Source organism: Brachyistius frenatus, unplaced genomic scaffold (genome assembly GCF_029030835.1).
Source record: "Brachyistius frenatus isolate BFR_SWC_R1_liver_20210118 unplaced genomic scaffold, ASM2903083v1 Contig_10, whole genome shotgun sequence".
NCBI lineage: Eukaryota > Metazoa > Chordata > Actinopteri > Embiotocidae > Brachyistius > Brachyistius frenatus.
Genome location: NW_027210609.1, coordinates 3,909,153 through 3,925,186, shown reverse-complemented (window position 1 = coordinate 3,925,186; position 16,034 = coordinate 3,909,153). Strand labels below are relative to the sequence as shown.

At 42.0% G+C, this 16,034-nt stretch overlaps 1 protein-coding gene across 1 annotated transcript in view; it reads left to right on the top strand.

Annotated features, from left to right (window-relative positions):
* Positions 1–16,034, top strand: part of gli1 (GLI family zinc finger 1) — a 53,892-nt gene that overhangs the window by 17,132 nt on the left and 20,726 nt on the right. The window contains exon 2 of the mRNA XM_069690962.1: positions 2,626–2,803. The gene's annotated coding sequence lies outside the window, so the exon portion shown is untranslated. The remainder of the gene's footprint in view (positions 1–2,625; positions 2,804–16,034) is intronic.

Here is a 16,034-nt window from a genome sequence, read left to right as displayed (position 1 = left end):
AAACCAACCTTGCAAGCAATTCATACTTATTTGTATGACGGGAAAACTTTGAATGTCAAATAATACAGCTACAGTATGCATTGAATGTGGACTAGGTGGACTGAAACAAAGTCGTATTTAGATTGAAAAAGGATAAAACCTAACCATCGAGACTGAGTGGAAACTATATGGTCCTTGTCAGACATGTGAGGTATAAAATCAATCTGGCTTCATCAGTGGATTTTTGTCTTTCAGGCATATGTTTCTGTTATGTCAGTGTTCCTTATGGCTTCACTCAGACATGAATGCCTTTTGCTGCTAGTTTTATATCATCCAATTGTTCACAAGAAAAGAATGGTAAGACATTGATTTTAATGGTTTGCGGTTGTTGCTGTTGTTGCTGTTTTTCTGTTGTTCACATTTAATTTGTGACTGAACATGCTGTGTGTAAAGGGTCTTGCTATATATTTACAACTTCAGCCATGCAGCTCACATGAATGACAATCAGATGTATGGGGGAGGAAGTGCTGGCCTGTGGCTGAGAGAGAGAGAGAGAGAGAGAGAGAGAGAGAGAGAGAGAGAGAGAGAGAGAGAGAGAGAGAGAGAGAGAGAGAGAGAGAGAGAGAGAGAGAGAGAGAGAGAGAGAGAGAGAGAGAGAGAGAGAGAGAGAGAGAGAGAGAGAGAGAGAGAGAGAGAGAGAGAGAGAGAGAGAGAGAGAGAGAGAGAGAGAGAGAGAGAGAGAGAGAGAGAGAGAGAGAGAGAGAGAGAGAGAGAGAGAGAGAGAGAGAGAGAGAGAGAGAGAGAGAGAGAGAGAGAGAGAGAGAGAGAGAGAGAGAGAGAGAGAGAGAGAGAGAGAGAGTACTTTATGCTGCTGGAGCCTTGGCTTTAATGCTAATTCAGACTTGTACTATGAAGGAAGTCTTAAGGAAATGTTATTATGTCTGACCTTATGTCTGGAAGATTGATGTTGTGATTTTTATGTAAAAGTAACCCTGGCTGCTTATTTAGACATAAGACTTACATGTAAAATTACAATTATATTTGTATAAAGAGATACATATCAGAAAGGGGCTTAGATGTACAAGGGATTCAACATATGCATTGGTAATAATGCTTAAGATTCTGGGCTGCCTATGCCAGAACCAGAGATACAGGCAGTATACATGTCCCTGAATATACATTAACATGCACACACATGCTTACACATACATCCACATGTTCACTTCTCCTAATACAACCTCGGATACATCCTCTCCTCTCCTCTCCTCTCCTCTCCTCTCCTCTCCTCTCCTCTCCTCTCCTCTCCTCTGGGGGGGGGGGGGGGGGGGGGGGGGGGGGGGGGGGGGGGGGGGGGGGGGGGGGGGGGGGGGGGGGGGGGGGGGGGGGGGGGGGGGGGGGGGGGGGGGGGGGGGGGGGGGGGGGGGGGGGGGGGGGGGGGGGGGGGGGGGGGGGGGGGGGGGGGGGGGGGGGGGGGGGGGGGGGGGGGGGGGGGTCTCCTCTCCTCTCCTCTCCTCTCCTCTCAGTAAACACACTGAAGAGCAAACGTTTTTTAACTTGGAGTGTTCGCGCCAGAGCTCTTCTGCTAACTGACCCGGGGCTCTGAAGAGCTACACATAACAGGCGCCCACATTGGCTTTTTGTGTGCAGGAGGGTCTTTACATAACCCACATAACCAAGCACATTGTCTAGCAACCAGCCGGCTACTGAAGGGCCTTGTAAATGGAGGAGGGGGTCTGCTTGAGTGGAGGCCAGTAGCCGAGTTGAGAGGCTAGTGGAGCTAAGCTAGGTCATGACTAAAGGCTAGTTTGTCAGCTTCATAATGCCCCAAGGGTATTGATGCAATGAGCTCCCCCGGGAGCCAACGAGCTGGTAAAAAGGGTCTTGTTGCGGGATTAGATTTTGTAAATTAGAGGGGGGAATTTTGAAATGATTTGCTTGCACACAAACATTGTAATTTCCTAAAAGTGCATTTAAAACCTAATGAAAAAGAAATCCCACTTTTTGCGAAAAAAAACACAAAAAACAACCCACAATTTTAACCAATGTAAATCACTTCTTAGTTACCTAACGCCCCTCACTTTGCTCTCTACTGCATTAGTCCACAAAGCCCGGCCTTCTTCACCCTGTTTCCAGTGTTTGGGTCTGAGCCAGAATTCCCCTTGGAACTGCCCAGGATGTTGAGGTATATTTTTCCTCCCCGCTCCCAAGGATGAGTTTTTTCAAGATGTTTTCTTTTTGCATAAGAGAAATATTTTCATGTCCCTCTCATTGCGCTGACCAAATCACACCCGAAAGACGTTAAGATCTTTGTCCGCAGGTGATATATAATATTTTAGAAACAATAACTGAATTATTCCTTGTTTCATGTTGTAAATTATATAACATTTTTATTTTCACTTCAATTCAACAGATTGACTTCTAGTTACTTTCAAAAATGTCCTAACCCCAGAGAAAACTCCTTCCATTTGACCTACACCCATTGTGATGAAACAGTTACAACTGTGATTACAATTGCAGCACAATAGGCTCTCACTGGTCACTGTGATTTTGACACAGAGACTCATTATCAGCACCACACTCCACCTTCGATCCGATGGTAATGATCCATTTATCACTGACACTTGATGCCCCTGTCATTCTTAACAGCTCCCTGCCAGGACAGAGGAAGCTTTTACTGCTGTTCCTGAGATGTCGCTATTGTCTTACAACACACAAAGACAAGGTGTCCTGATGGCCCCTGTGTGAGTCCCCGGACGGCCCCTAGTTGCACCAGCAAGAGTTTCACGCTATTGTTACCGGGCTGCAATCACAGGGCACAACCAGGGTATGAAGGGGAGCAGGGGGAGATGGATGTGGGCTTGTATGGGTGCTTTGAAAAGATGTGTGAAATGGGAGTATGGGTATTAAGGGTCTTGGCTCAGCTGGGGGTCTATTGTGCCAAAGGCTGAGCCCCCTACTGGCATCCATGATCTCCTCCATTGACACAGAAGCTCTGCTCTGCTCCCTGTGTGTGTTTTTGTCAACCTCTTTCTTGCTCTCTCGCTCGCTTGCACTCGGTGTCTCTTTAACTCCCTTCTTCATCTTGCTCTGAGTCATGGCCAAAGAATCTGGAGAGTCCTCGACTCTCCTGTTTGAGTTCACCAAATTCATACTAATAGCTGTGAATGGCAATGATGACAGGTCCCTATAGATGTGTTTCATCGTGGTGTCAACTGCTACTGTATGCTTATAATTTATAGGCCCCATAAGACATACAATACCATCTGGCTTGAAGTATGTGGACAGCACTGTTTGCAGTGTCAGCCATTGTCAGTGTTTTATACTGAAATGAGCTAAAAAAAAATTCACAGGCAAGCCACCAACAAACACCTGTATGATATTTCAGAGCATTTCAAACGTAACAAGAGAAAAAAACAAAAACCTTTTCAGCTATATTTTTTTGTTAATCTCTGCAGTAGTCTTAGCATTTTGTCACTTTTGCAGTCTCTCCCTCCTTTTCTACTTGGGTGCAATCATGGCTAAAGTTACTGTATATACCTGATATTTGGGTTGTTGTATATTTCATTGGTTGTTTTTTTTAAGAATATTTTTTAGGTTCCGGTTACAATTCAGATGGTGTAGTGTATACGGACAGGACAGATGGGAAAAAAGAGCAGGGAAATGACATGCAGTCACCTTACTGCTGGCACTGTTTTTATCCCCTGTGGTCTGTGTCCTAGCCACACAGCTTTGGTGTCACATCTAGTTTAGCCTGAAAACCATCAGAATCAGCATTAAAAATCCAACATTTATAATCACTAAAATAAATCAGCTGTTAGGTGCACTCAAGGGCATACAATTATATTGTAGAAAATTGTGTGCCTGTTGTGGCAACAGTGTGGAGAAGACCCTATCAACACGAGAAGGCGCTGGTGAACAAGCTGAGGTCAATAAAGAAATGGTTTGCAAGCCAGGCCTCATTATCCCACATTAGCATCCGACCTCACTAATGCTGAAAGGGAGCAAGTCCCCGCAGCCAGGTTAACCTTCCCGGAGGACGAGAAGCTGTTGTAGGAGCACGTTAATGTTCATGTTTTATAAATTGGGTTTGTTAATGGCATAACATACAGGTGGTCACATGGCTTTGGTCACATAGTATGTGTCATTTGACATAGTGTGTATGTCATTTAGATTTTCTTAGACTGCACTATAACATACACACATAACCATTTTATAGCCATTTGATGTAAGGTAAATTCTCCCCTTTCTAACAGATCTTTTTCTCTGTCCACCCTCAATGTGCTCCGGGCGATTCGGACACAGGTTGTTAGCGTTCTTTCGGACAGATTGTGAATGTGTGTGTACATACACCTATTTGCACAGTGTTATCCAGCTTGTGTGAGGCCAACAGGAGTCACACGATTGTCAATAGTAGAAGTCTATAAAAACCCGTCATTGACAAAGAGAGAACAAACAGCCGCGGTTTGTTCAGGATTTCCTAACAAACACTCCACAAGGAGGGCTGTGGATGGGATGGAAAGAGAGAGGCAGACTGAGGCAGTTGGATTTGACTCCCTGTGGAAGAACAGATTAAACACAGCGATAAAATGACTACAGTGATTGGATGCTGATATCTTAACATAAAAGATAAACGCATAACAAGCATACAGTTGTGAAAAAAAAGTATTGAGAACCTTAACTTGTTAAGCAGCAATCGGCTACTATGAAGTGAAAGTACTCACTTATAAATAATGATAATTAAAAGTGTTAACAAATTTTATTTAAGTGAAAGTACTGAAGTGTAATTACCAAAAAGTGCTTAAGTATGTGCTTAACTGAAAGCATATATTATACAAAATTGCTCTCTTTAGAGTGTTACAATATGTTAGCAGATTATTACTGCAGCATTTACTTGTAAGCAGCCTTTTTAGGTCACTTTATATGCTGCTGAGTGGCTTATTCTTGGAAGATGTGTCATTTTTCTTAAGATTTAATTGGGTTTAGTCACAAATCCACAAAACAAAGCGAATCCTGATTTAGACTTTGAGGAAATACAAGAAACAAAAATGAAAACTTGTACATAATGAGAAACCCTAAATGAAATGTTTTAACCCTTAACAATACAGGGTTTGGAGGTTGCTCTGAAAAATGTCCTGTTCCTGTCTTTATGCAGTCCCCCCACCAGAACTATATTTAAACCACCATGTGTTTTAAACAGTAAAGATCTTTAAAAAAAAAAACGATGGCTAATGTGTTACTGATTCATTATTTCATGTCACCTGACTCCATTCATAAGCCTTGACCTGACTGCTACAAGTTTGTTGACCACGTTTTGTTAGTTACATCAGATAAATGGAGATATTAGAAATAAAAAGTAAAAGGCTTCTGTCCGAAATGTCGGTGAATAAAAGCCTTCAAAAAAAGTATTTCAAAATTGTAAATTTACTGGTTACTTCTCACTTCTGCAAACATATATCTGCAACCATAATATTACCACAGGGGTCAAAAGGTAATGCCGTCTGTCTGTTAATAAACTTGTAAGTTATGAGACTCGCAGATGACATCCTAACATCACCATAAAGAATCGAGGAGTCGTCTGACCTTCTCGTGTCCTCTTGTAAATGTCTTCAGCTGGTGCGGGCCAGTAAGACTGGGACAAATGTGTCGACTGAGGAAGGAAATGAAGAAGAACTTGTAAAAGATTGTGATTGTCAGTGTTTGGCTTGTCAGGAAGTGTTCGCAGTGGTGGACACTATCTTTTACTTCCCATTTTCAATGTGTTTTACACATTGTCCTCTTATGCTAACATGCTTCTAGTCTCAATTTTTAAAGTTGCAGTGATGCACTTTTCTTGCTAATTAGTGATTGTGTGAGATGTGAATAACAACGGTGTCCCTGGCTTGCACTGTCCCTTGGGATAAGCCACAACAATAGGAGCACAACTCTAAAGCCCTTGTGCAAACAAAGTGTTCTCGAATGAAGGAGGCATTTAAAAATGATCGCTCTTCACAAACAGAATGCAATCCTCCTCCCTCTGTCCCGCTGCCCCCCACCACACATCCCTAAACCCCCTTCTCTCTTTTTGTCTTTTCTCTCTCTCAATTCTCATCTGTCCCCGAGCCTGTTGAAGACATTTGGCCTGTGCTAAAGCTGGAGTGACAAATACTCCCCTCTTCTTGTCATCAAAGGGCAATCTCTGTGTCCTTGTTTTCACTTTTGAGGGGACGATCAGTGGAGGAGTGGTAAGGAGAGAAGGTGCTACAGGGCTGGATATATAAGTTGGTAATGGGGGACTGAGTGGCCAGGCTGGGGAAAGAGAGAGGGGGAAATAAGGGGGGACGGAGATTGGAGGTAGAGAGTGGAGTGATTAAAATTCATCCCACGGTGCAAACAAAAGGAGGAATGAAAAAGGGACAGAATGCAAGAGAGGAGAGAGAGCGAGCGTTGGGGGGGTAAGAAAGATTTGGGGTGAAAAGAAGATTGTAAGCCTCAGCAGATCCCTGAACAGTCGCCCCCTCCCTAAATGACTGCCTTTTACTCGCAGCACAATTATCCTCTGAGACAACGGAAAACAAGGAAAGGAGAGGGGGGAGTGAAGAGGAGTAGGAGATGGATAGATGAAGAGCGGGAGGGAGAGAAAGAGAGAGAACATTAACTATTCAGCCGGCTTTTCCTCCCAAGATTTGCCGAGGCAGGCTGAACAGGGGGTCAACAATTGACTCAATTACAAGACAAACTCTCCAAGGGCCCTACACCAGCACTCACCGTGGACCCTGCAGCTCTCGGGCAGGCTGTTGATTTTTTTTTTTTTCTCCCCCTCTTTTCTTTGCCGGTAAATGTTTGCCCCTCTTCAGGTGCCCCTGGCAGACGCAGGAACTCCAGCCTGTAGCTAGACTTTAACCTTTTCAGCCACTGAATGATTCCCCTCTCTGTTCTGCATGAAGAGCCGGAGGGAGAGAGCGAATGAAGAGGCAGATGAAGAGCTAGAAGCCTTCTCTTTGTCAGGCTTTATAGCTTGTAATGAATAAGAAACGTCTGGTGACCCAAGAGAAGTTTTTTTTTGTCCAGTGCACAGGTGGAATTTACTATTTCATTCTCGTTGGCCTGTAAAACTCTCACAGACACAAACTCAACAGTTCTATCAGTAATTCATAAAATATTTTACGTGTAATGTTTTATTACAACCATTCCTATTCACTCTGTACTGTTACTAGTATTTGACATCATCATTTCAGAGTGCATAAAATCGATTTGTGACTGGTAGCTACAATCAAACCCCCAAACTCATGAACTGCAGTTACTTTCAGTGGCATTTTTGCCAGTTTGTAATTTGGTAATTGTTTCATCGTGTTAAGCAGTTTAGTATTCCAATTCCATTAGGCCTACGTAGACTGTCAGATTTTGAGTAAGCCTATTTCTTTATCGAAACACATGGAAAAGGATTTATAATGTATATCTTAAGGAATTATTTAATGTTTTGGGAGACATGCTTTGTCACTCTCCCGAAGACCTAAGTTTGATATTGCTGTCCAGCAGGCTAAATTTGTTGGTTCAGCTCGTAGCCCGTTAGCCTAGCTTAGCATAAAGACTGCTCTGTCCAAAAGTACAAAAAAAAAGAAGAATAATGTTTGATTATTTTCAACTCAGTGAAGGTGTTTACTAATGGTGGGACTGGGCAATAAATGAGTGTTATATGTTAATACATGAGTGTCAAAGGATGTGAACGTTTTCATGACTATTGAAAAGTTTTACAGATACAAAGTTTACGACTTATTCTGCGACACTGCGAACAAATGAGAACTTATGGGAGCGTTCACCATTGTTCCTGGTGACCCTGCATTGATAAGGTCGGACAATACAGTGAGGAATGGGATTTCAACAATAGGCCTCTGGTCCTTCTCTTGTCAGTCAAAAGGACTGCTCAAGCATAGTGCCGCTCAACGCTGCTCGCTCTTTTTCTCTCTCTCTTTTTTTTTTCAGTTCCTCCTTCTCCATCAACTTGGTTTTCGTCCGTTGTTTCTCTTTGTCACTCTCGTTTTCTCTGCCTCTGTGTCTCTGTCTTTCGTTCTGTCCCTTCTGATTTCCCCCATCCCTTCTTTATAAAAGAAAAAAGAGGGCATGAATACCACACACAGACCTTGAGTCACCCGCTGCACAGCAACTTCACTGCTGCCAGATTCTTTCCATCCCAAGTGAATCACTCTGCCTCTTTTTTCCCCTCTCTACAGGAAACGGTGGTGAAAGTGTGCTCCCTAAAGCTCAGCTTTTTATTGAGTTTATGTAATGACTTTTTGTTTAGTTTTTGACACCCTGTTTTTTCATTACTCGTTATATAAAGCTGTATTCAAAATTTGACTCAAAACACTTGTTTTCTAGATGTTATCAACTCAAATACATACTGAATGCTTAAACGTTATTTTACAGAAACAATCGAAATTGTTTTACCACAAAATTTAAAACAGGAAAAAGATCAATAAAAATAGGTCATATTTGTTCCCTGCTTTTGGTCTTGTTGGACTTGCTGCCATCTTATCATATGGGATGGATGGCTGAGACGGAAAGACGATGGTGTTTACAACTTCCAGTTGTTCATTTCATCAGACAAATCCTAATGCTTGTGTAAGAGTTGGTTCTGTGGGAGTTAAAAGAATTGTGCATTATATGTTGCTATATATAATATAATCATATGTCTAGTAAGTTTGACTTAGCAAATATTAGGCATCTATTTTGTATTTCCAGGCACTTCTTTATTATCAACAACAGGACTGGGTAGCAAATTTGATACTTTTATGGCACCATATGAATTTCTTTGGAAACTACGCAGTATTCAAAAATGCCTTTCGGTATCAAATGTCATTTTAAAACGCAGAACTTTTGCTAAGTTGTACGCAGCATCATCAGTGTCAGGAAGCCAAAGCAACGTTGACCATAACCTTTGGTGCACCTCTCACATTGATAAAATCACTTGGTTTAAACTGACATTACATTCTCACATTAGAAAGCCTTACTTCACTTCACTTTTTTTGACACACATTTGTCTGAGCTGCATGCGCTACAGTACAACAAATCTCCCAATAATGTGAATGGAAGGCGTTTAGGGGACATCTGTAAATTGGAGTTACAGAAAATATCCTGATACCCCCCCCAGTGTCGTAGTTGCTGCTGGTTTTTTAAAAATTATTATTGGGATATGGCACCAGCCAACAAGTGATGAAAACGAGAAGGTTTGCTTGAAAAAACCCTGCATGTGTTTAGAGAGCCCTTCACTAGCTGCCGACGTAAACTGTGGCCTTTCTTATTGTGTTTGTCACATCGGGTCCCTGGGTCGTAAGGGCCATCAGCAACCCCCATCAGTGTATGTGTGTCTGTTTGTATATCTGTACCTGTGTGTACATGTGCATCTCTTTTCCAGAGTAGACAGTTTATGTGTAAATATTAGTGCATTGTGTATACAGTATAGCATGCATATATTTGAGTGTGTACCAGAAAGAGTGAGTGTTTGTGTTTGTGTTTGTGTGTTTTATGTGCATGTGTGCATGTGCTCCCTGCGCATCACTGAGCACTGCATGGAGATACAGGCTGGAATTTGGGACTGAGACGCGGTGAAAGGGAGCCTCGTCCTTGTGCACGAGATAGGATCATTGTTTACATGGACAAATAGCAGAAAGCTTCTGTGATAACAAAACATCTCCAACATTTTTCTGCTGTGAACTACAGCATTTGACAGACGGTGAAACTTCTTCATCTGGTCAGTCTTTGAGCAAATGGAAATGGAAGCCAGTGCCACTGATTAACGTTGTTTGTAGACCGTGATGCTTCAGAAAATGCTAGTAGTTTGCTTATTTCTTTACTGTTCAGTATACAATAAAAAAAAGAATGTGTTTCCAAATGTTAATCGAATGTGATCCCCTTTTATTGATATAGATTATGATAAAAAAAAAAATAGTGTAACGACAGCTGAACAAGCTGAGAATTTAATGGTTTTGGTTGGTTTTGAGGTGGCACCAAAATCTGTGATTCAGGAACAGTAGATCTGCAGCCACGCTGCTGCTGGGAGTTCTTCAATCACTGCAGAAACAATTATGTTGAATCTTTCACTCTGTTGACATGTTCCAGCAGCATGTATGTAAGTAAAACCAAAATAGAAGTAGAAAATAGTGAAAATTTACTAACTATTACCAGTGATTGTTTCCTGTCTCAAATTCTAGCGATCTAGAACCATTTGAGATTTGATGTGGGAACCAACACTGGTTCCAGCTCAAAGGCCCTCTTCTTATCTCTGGTGTCTGGTACTCATTCTTCCGCTTTTTTAAATGCACTCAGTGAAGTATTCATTGTAAACAAACACTGTTCTGCTTACGTTTAACATTTCTCACCAAGACGTATTACATATGTCATTAATGTCTGGATAACATGTTGAATGCATTACAGAAAACATTTGCAAATCATTTTAATGCTTTGAAACCTCATTGTTTACTGCTGCCTTCTACAACACATTGTAGTCAATATGATTTTGCGGTCAGGAGGAAAGCAGTTTTTTGATTCCCTCTTCACACAGCATGTGTGAACAACATACAGAGTCAAATTGAATTGTTTAGCTAATCCACATTGTTTACATGTATTCTGAACACACACTACCATGGAGCTACAGTTATCTTCTCGAGACAAATGAAGGTTTTCAATATGTGCTCTCAAATCAGCGAACAGTGATAAATGAGGGAATTTTAGCAATGTAGTGCGGTGCGTACAAGTAGACTCATAAGTGCGTTAACCAGTAATAGGAACTTTAAGCAAAAATACTTTTCAATATTCATTGGGAACTATTCGACCATTCTTCAAAGATGTTTTGAGCTTCATGCTTGAGATGAGGGCCGTTGTTTGCTCTGTCTAACATGAAAATGACCTTATCTGGTGACAAAACTAGCCATTCATTATTGATCTGTGGATGATGGACAGTTTTCTTGGTGCTTTGGTCTCAAGTGACTGTGCATACCTGTGGTACACTTATTTGCTAGCTTTCCCGGAGAGAATTTCCACTGCATCTTATCTTTGTTTATTTTCTTTGAAATATTTCCTTACAGAGCTTCTTGAGGGCTTTAGTTGTCTTTGCATGTTCCTCCTGTTTGTATCGTAGCATCTAATCTCACAGTGCCACAGACGTTTTACCGGTGCTGGGTATCGACGTAATCTTCTCCTTCCTCTTTTGTTGATTAATGCCAATTGACAAACAGCTTTTAGGTACATTACTGCCACCTTCTGGTGATAGTAACGCATTACCACCTGGCACCAGTAGGAGAAACGAAAGCAAATATATGTTGTAAAACAAGACCATAGTTGCGTAAACTCTTAGATGTTTTTATGAGCTAATATCTATTCAAAAATTGTAAAATGCTGACCTATCCCTACCCACTAACAAAGATTCATTGGTTCACTCAATCTCTACATATTCAATTAAGTATCGATCTAACATGAATCAGTGTGTCCCACTGCAATGACAGCTGTAAAAAGCTGTTTGGATTATTTTTAATATGTACTTCATAGCCTGTGTATAGTGTTAAGGACAAAACAAGTGGCATAAGACTTGCATGAATTCAACAATGCAAATGGCTTCGCAAAATACTGGACTGACAGCTCTGAAGTCAGTTTGGAGTCTTGTTCGTGAATAATGTGTGGTGATCATACTTTGATGAGATACAATGAATGGTAAAAATATTCTTTAAGTGTGTGGTCCCCCACAACGACTAATGAGAAAGTCTTGTAAAATGTGTTACCAACTAAAAGACTAATTTCGCAATCAATTTAAATGAACTGCAGCTTAGATTGCTGAAAATCCTCATATGTTGTTGATCTCACAAGCTGTGTCCGTGTTTATAGTATAGTAGAGCAGAACCTTAAAAATAAGTGTATTTTCGTGCGTGCGTGCGTGTGTGTGTGTGTGTGTGTGTGTGTGTGTGTGTGTGTGTGTGTGTGTGTGTGTGTGTGTGTGTGTGTGTGTGTAGTGGGGCTGTTAAGCTCCTCAACCCTCCAATTCACAGCCAGCTGATTAGCTGATTTGTTGCCTTTTAGTTATGTTAATGCCACTTAATTACAGCCCTGGTGGGAACTCAAGACTTTCTCCTTCTCCTTCTCTCACACACACAGACGCCAGCATTCACCTTGCTTTTGTGATGTGTAATTCGTGACCAAGAAACGTAATGTAGCAGGAACTTTCTGCTATTATTGTACCGTAATTCCCACTCCTGCATCTCTCTCTCCTTTCTTCCCTCTTTCGCTCTCTTGTTTTTCTCAAATTTGTATTATTTCCCGCTATCTTATTATACTCAAAAGCCGTCGTGGCTGCCGATTGGCGCAACTGTTAGCAGCATGGCGTCAGTCAGTCCTGGGATCTTCAGTGTGTGTGTGTGTGTGTGTGTGTGTGTGTGTGTGTGTGTGTGTGTGTGTGTGTGTGTGTGTGTGTGTGTGTGTGTGTGTGTGTGTGTGTGTGTGTGTGTGTGTGTGTGTGTGAGAGAGTGTGTGCGTGCATGCGGGTTGTTTAGTTTGTAGACTCCTCTGGACAGCCATGACTCGTCTCTTCCTGACAGAATATGAGACTGCCGCCCTGTCACAGCCCGGCCAAGCCTTTGATTGGTTCAGGGAAAGTGTGTGTGTATAAATATATATAAGTGTGTGTGTGTGTGTGTGTGTGTGTGTGTGTGTGTGTGTGTGTGTGTGTGTGTGTGTGTGTGTGTGTGTGTGTGTGTGTGTGTGTGTGTGTGCGCGCGCGCACACGTGTGCGTCTGTGTCTGTGTGCGAGTGCTTTTGCCTGTGTGAGTCACATGCAAAGCCCCAAACATCAGCTCAGGGATCCCAGCCAATTAAAAGCTAATGCAGGCTCGGATGCCTTTCTCCTACCAACATCTGGGTATTAAGCTAAACGCCTGCGATATATTAGTTATGAAGTCAGCAGCCATGAGGAGGACCACACAGGAGAAGTGCACATTTTAGCATGCAATCTCTGTTACTTGTTCACTGTGTAGATTGATGAGGTTTGTTTAACAAAAGGGCAAACAGAATGAAAACGGAGAGCATCATGTTCATCCTCACTGTTTCACGTCAACAAATTCGTCATCAGATTGCACCAGTCATCAGTTCTTGTATGATTTATAGTTTTCTCTAAATCCCGTGTGTGCACACAAGGGAGATGAGTTGTAGAGTGAGACCAATTTGAACACATTTTTGTTAAAGGAGACCATGTGTTGAATCACATTTTGACATTTTTGTCAATTCTTTTTTTTTTTTTTTTTTTTTTTTACAAAAACCGGCATAAAAAAAAACTAACAGTCTATAAAAATGTGCAACGTTTTTTCTTGTTCCTCTTGCAGGTTGAGGAAAGGGACGGGAGAAGAATATGGTAACAGATACATTGAAAAGAAGGAAGTAAATGGGGAATGTTCAGGAGGAGCACATACGTAAAAGTGATGATATAACACCATATAACACAATCACCCCTTTCAAGGGTGGTAAAAAACACAGACATGCACAGGTGTGCACATTTAGTCGTACAACTGTGAGCCGATGAAGACAAGTCTCCACACGTGTGTTCAGCTGCTGGGACAAACTAAAGTTTACTGTTTACATGTTGAGGGGACAAAGAAGGATTAAAACAGAGCGAGAGACCAGTTTTCTTTTCAGAACAACATGATTTGTTTATAACTGTAATGATCCTTGTCCAGAGCGTGTTGTACTTCATTTATTAGATTTCAAATTAAAGACCCAAAGTGACAGTGTTTCTGTTAAAGGGGGTACTGCCAAATCATTAAAGTGCTCTTAAACAAATAAATGTCATCTTGAAAGAAAAAAAGAAAATTCATCTACATTTTCACAAGTTTTCAATGTCCCATACTCTTTTTTTTTTTTTTTTTTTAAGTCTTATTACGAAGAGTTTAATACTCTTAGTATTACAAATCTTTATCAATGATCAGCCCAGTTACATGTCAAAGCGTGTAATCCACCTGTGACCACTTGGTACCCTGCCAGTACCACATATTACTGCACCTTGCTGTGAATGTGTGTGAGATCAGGGGAGTAGAAGGACATCATGTGATGGAGGTCATTTGATGAAGTGCATTGTACAAAAGAGCTGAAGTTGGAATAGGGAGGAACGTTGGGGGTGGTTGGATGGATCAAACCCAAGACTTTCAGCCAAGCGACCAGGTTTCTATTCCGTCAGAAAGTGACGTGGATTTCTTAAAGAAATCTTTTCCCTAACCCTAACCAATTTAACCACATGGATTTTCACACCTAGATGATGTCAAATGCGATGCTGACACATTCTGCTGTGGTGAACTAACTGGTGTACAGGCTTTGGTGTGATACCGCGTTGGATGTATTGACAAGTTTGACATATTTGAAGTTTGCTTTGTCTTTTCTTTTTGGCAAAGTAGAGTTTGCCAACAGTGGCAGAGTTTCTTTTGGGCAAATAGAACAAGTCTACAGTGTCTTAGCTAGAGATTAGATACTCCTGGCCTGGATGCCTTTTGCTTATTTTTTTGACATTTAAAGCTCGGCTTCTTCAAATGTGCATGATGTATATATGCTGGGTAATTCACCAAGATGACAGGAGCTGATACTGGGGCGTTAGAGTGGGACGAAGAATATGTTTTTATCTGTCACCACTCATTTGTCTTCTCCACTGCACTGTTTGCTTGAACCTCTACCTCTTTTTCGACTGTCTGAATGATCAAACATTTACTAGGTAGTCATCACATGTCCCGTATCTGCCTTTCAGAAGTGGACCGTGCCTTTAAATCTTCAGTATCTCCTCTCTGTGATCACCCGGCCAGGAAAGACCTTACAAACCCAGAACGAAACCTCAGTGTAAGAAAATGAGCGCTGAACAAGTTTCACGTCTATTTCTTGATTAATCCTGTGTGTTCAGTTTTGTAGCTGCGTTGTCTGTGTCGTATATCTCCTTGTTTCCTCTCTGGGAGAGGCTCTCAGAGCTGTGGTCACTGTGTTCATCTGGAGGCCTGCAGACCTCGTCCACTGCTGTCATCTTCTGGAGGGGACTGAACTGCGGTTTCTCCCACAGACCGAATACAAACACACACACACATAAACACACAAATGAAGGCTCTTGTAGCGTCTCTGTCTGTCTCTCTTTGTCTGTCTTGCTCTCAGCCACACACATGCGTTTGGATATCCGCCTCTACACACACACACACACACACACACACTCCACCTCCATCCCCTGGAGCCCCTCTGTCTCTTTTTCCTCATGAGTTTTCCACCTCCTCTCTCTCTCTCTCTCTCTCTCTCTCTCTCTCTCTCTCCTCCCTCGCATCCAGCTGTGTTATACAGCAAAGGAATATAAGTAGCAGCACCGGCTATAAATATGGCCTGCCCACCCAAGACTGTTAGGATTATTATTTCTCTTATAATCACTGCGGTCTTTCTATAAACCGGACAGATTATTATCTGTTTTTTGTTCCCCGGTGCGGGTCCCTGTTTCAGACGTTAGCTCCCATCTCCGGTGAATTTCTGCACAGGACTTTTTTTTAAATGATTTTTGCTGGTGTCAGGGCGATGAGCAACTGGAGCTTAAAGTGTGCTTTAACTGCCACAATGATAGTATAGCCTCAGCAAGGATGAGTGGACGAGGGAAAATAAGAGCAACAAACAGCTGGGTGATGTTCAGGAGCACCAGTGAAGCTGAAGAGGAGTGCTGGATTCACAATGACAAAGCTGTGTTAGTTTTTTGGGGTTTTTTTTTTCCTTGAAAATGGGGGTTGGGCTCCCGACTTGTTTATAGATGGAACAGTTCTGTGCGCTGCCTCGGCCTACAGCTGGGAGCCAGCTGCGTGAATCAACCTTTCCTCATCTGCTTTATCCATCCATCCTTCTCTCCCTCCTTTTCCTCCCCCTGTTTCCTCTGCTTCTCCTCCTTAAAAGGAGTTCAAAGAAATACTTGCGGTTGGGGCATTACCTATCTGATACGCAGACGTGCAAGTTATGCAGAAGTTGTAGAAGAAGAGGGAAAGACAAGACAAGCGTTCAATACTTGGTAGACAGAGAAAAGAGTAAGGTGCGTGTGTGTG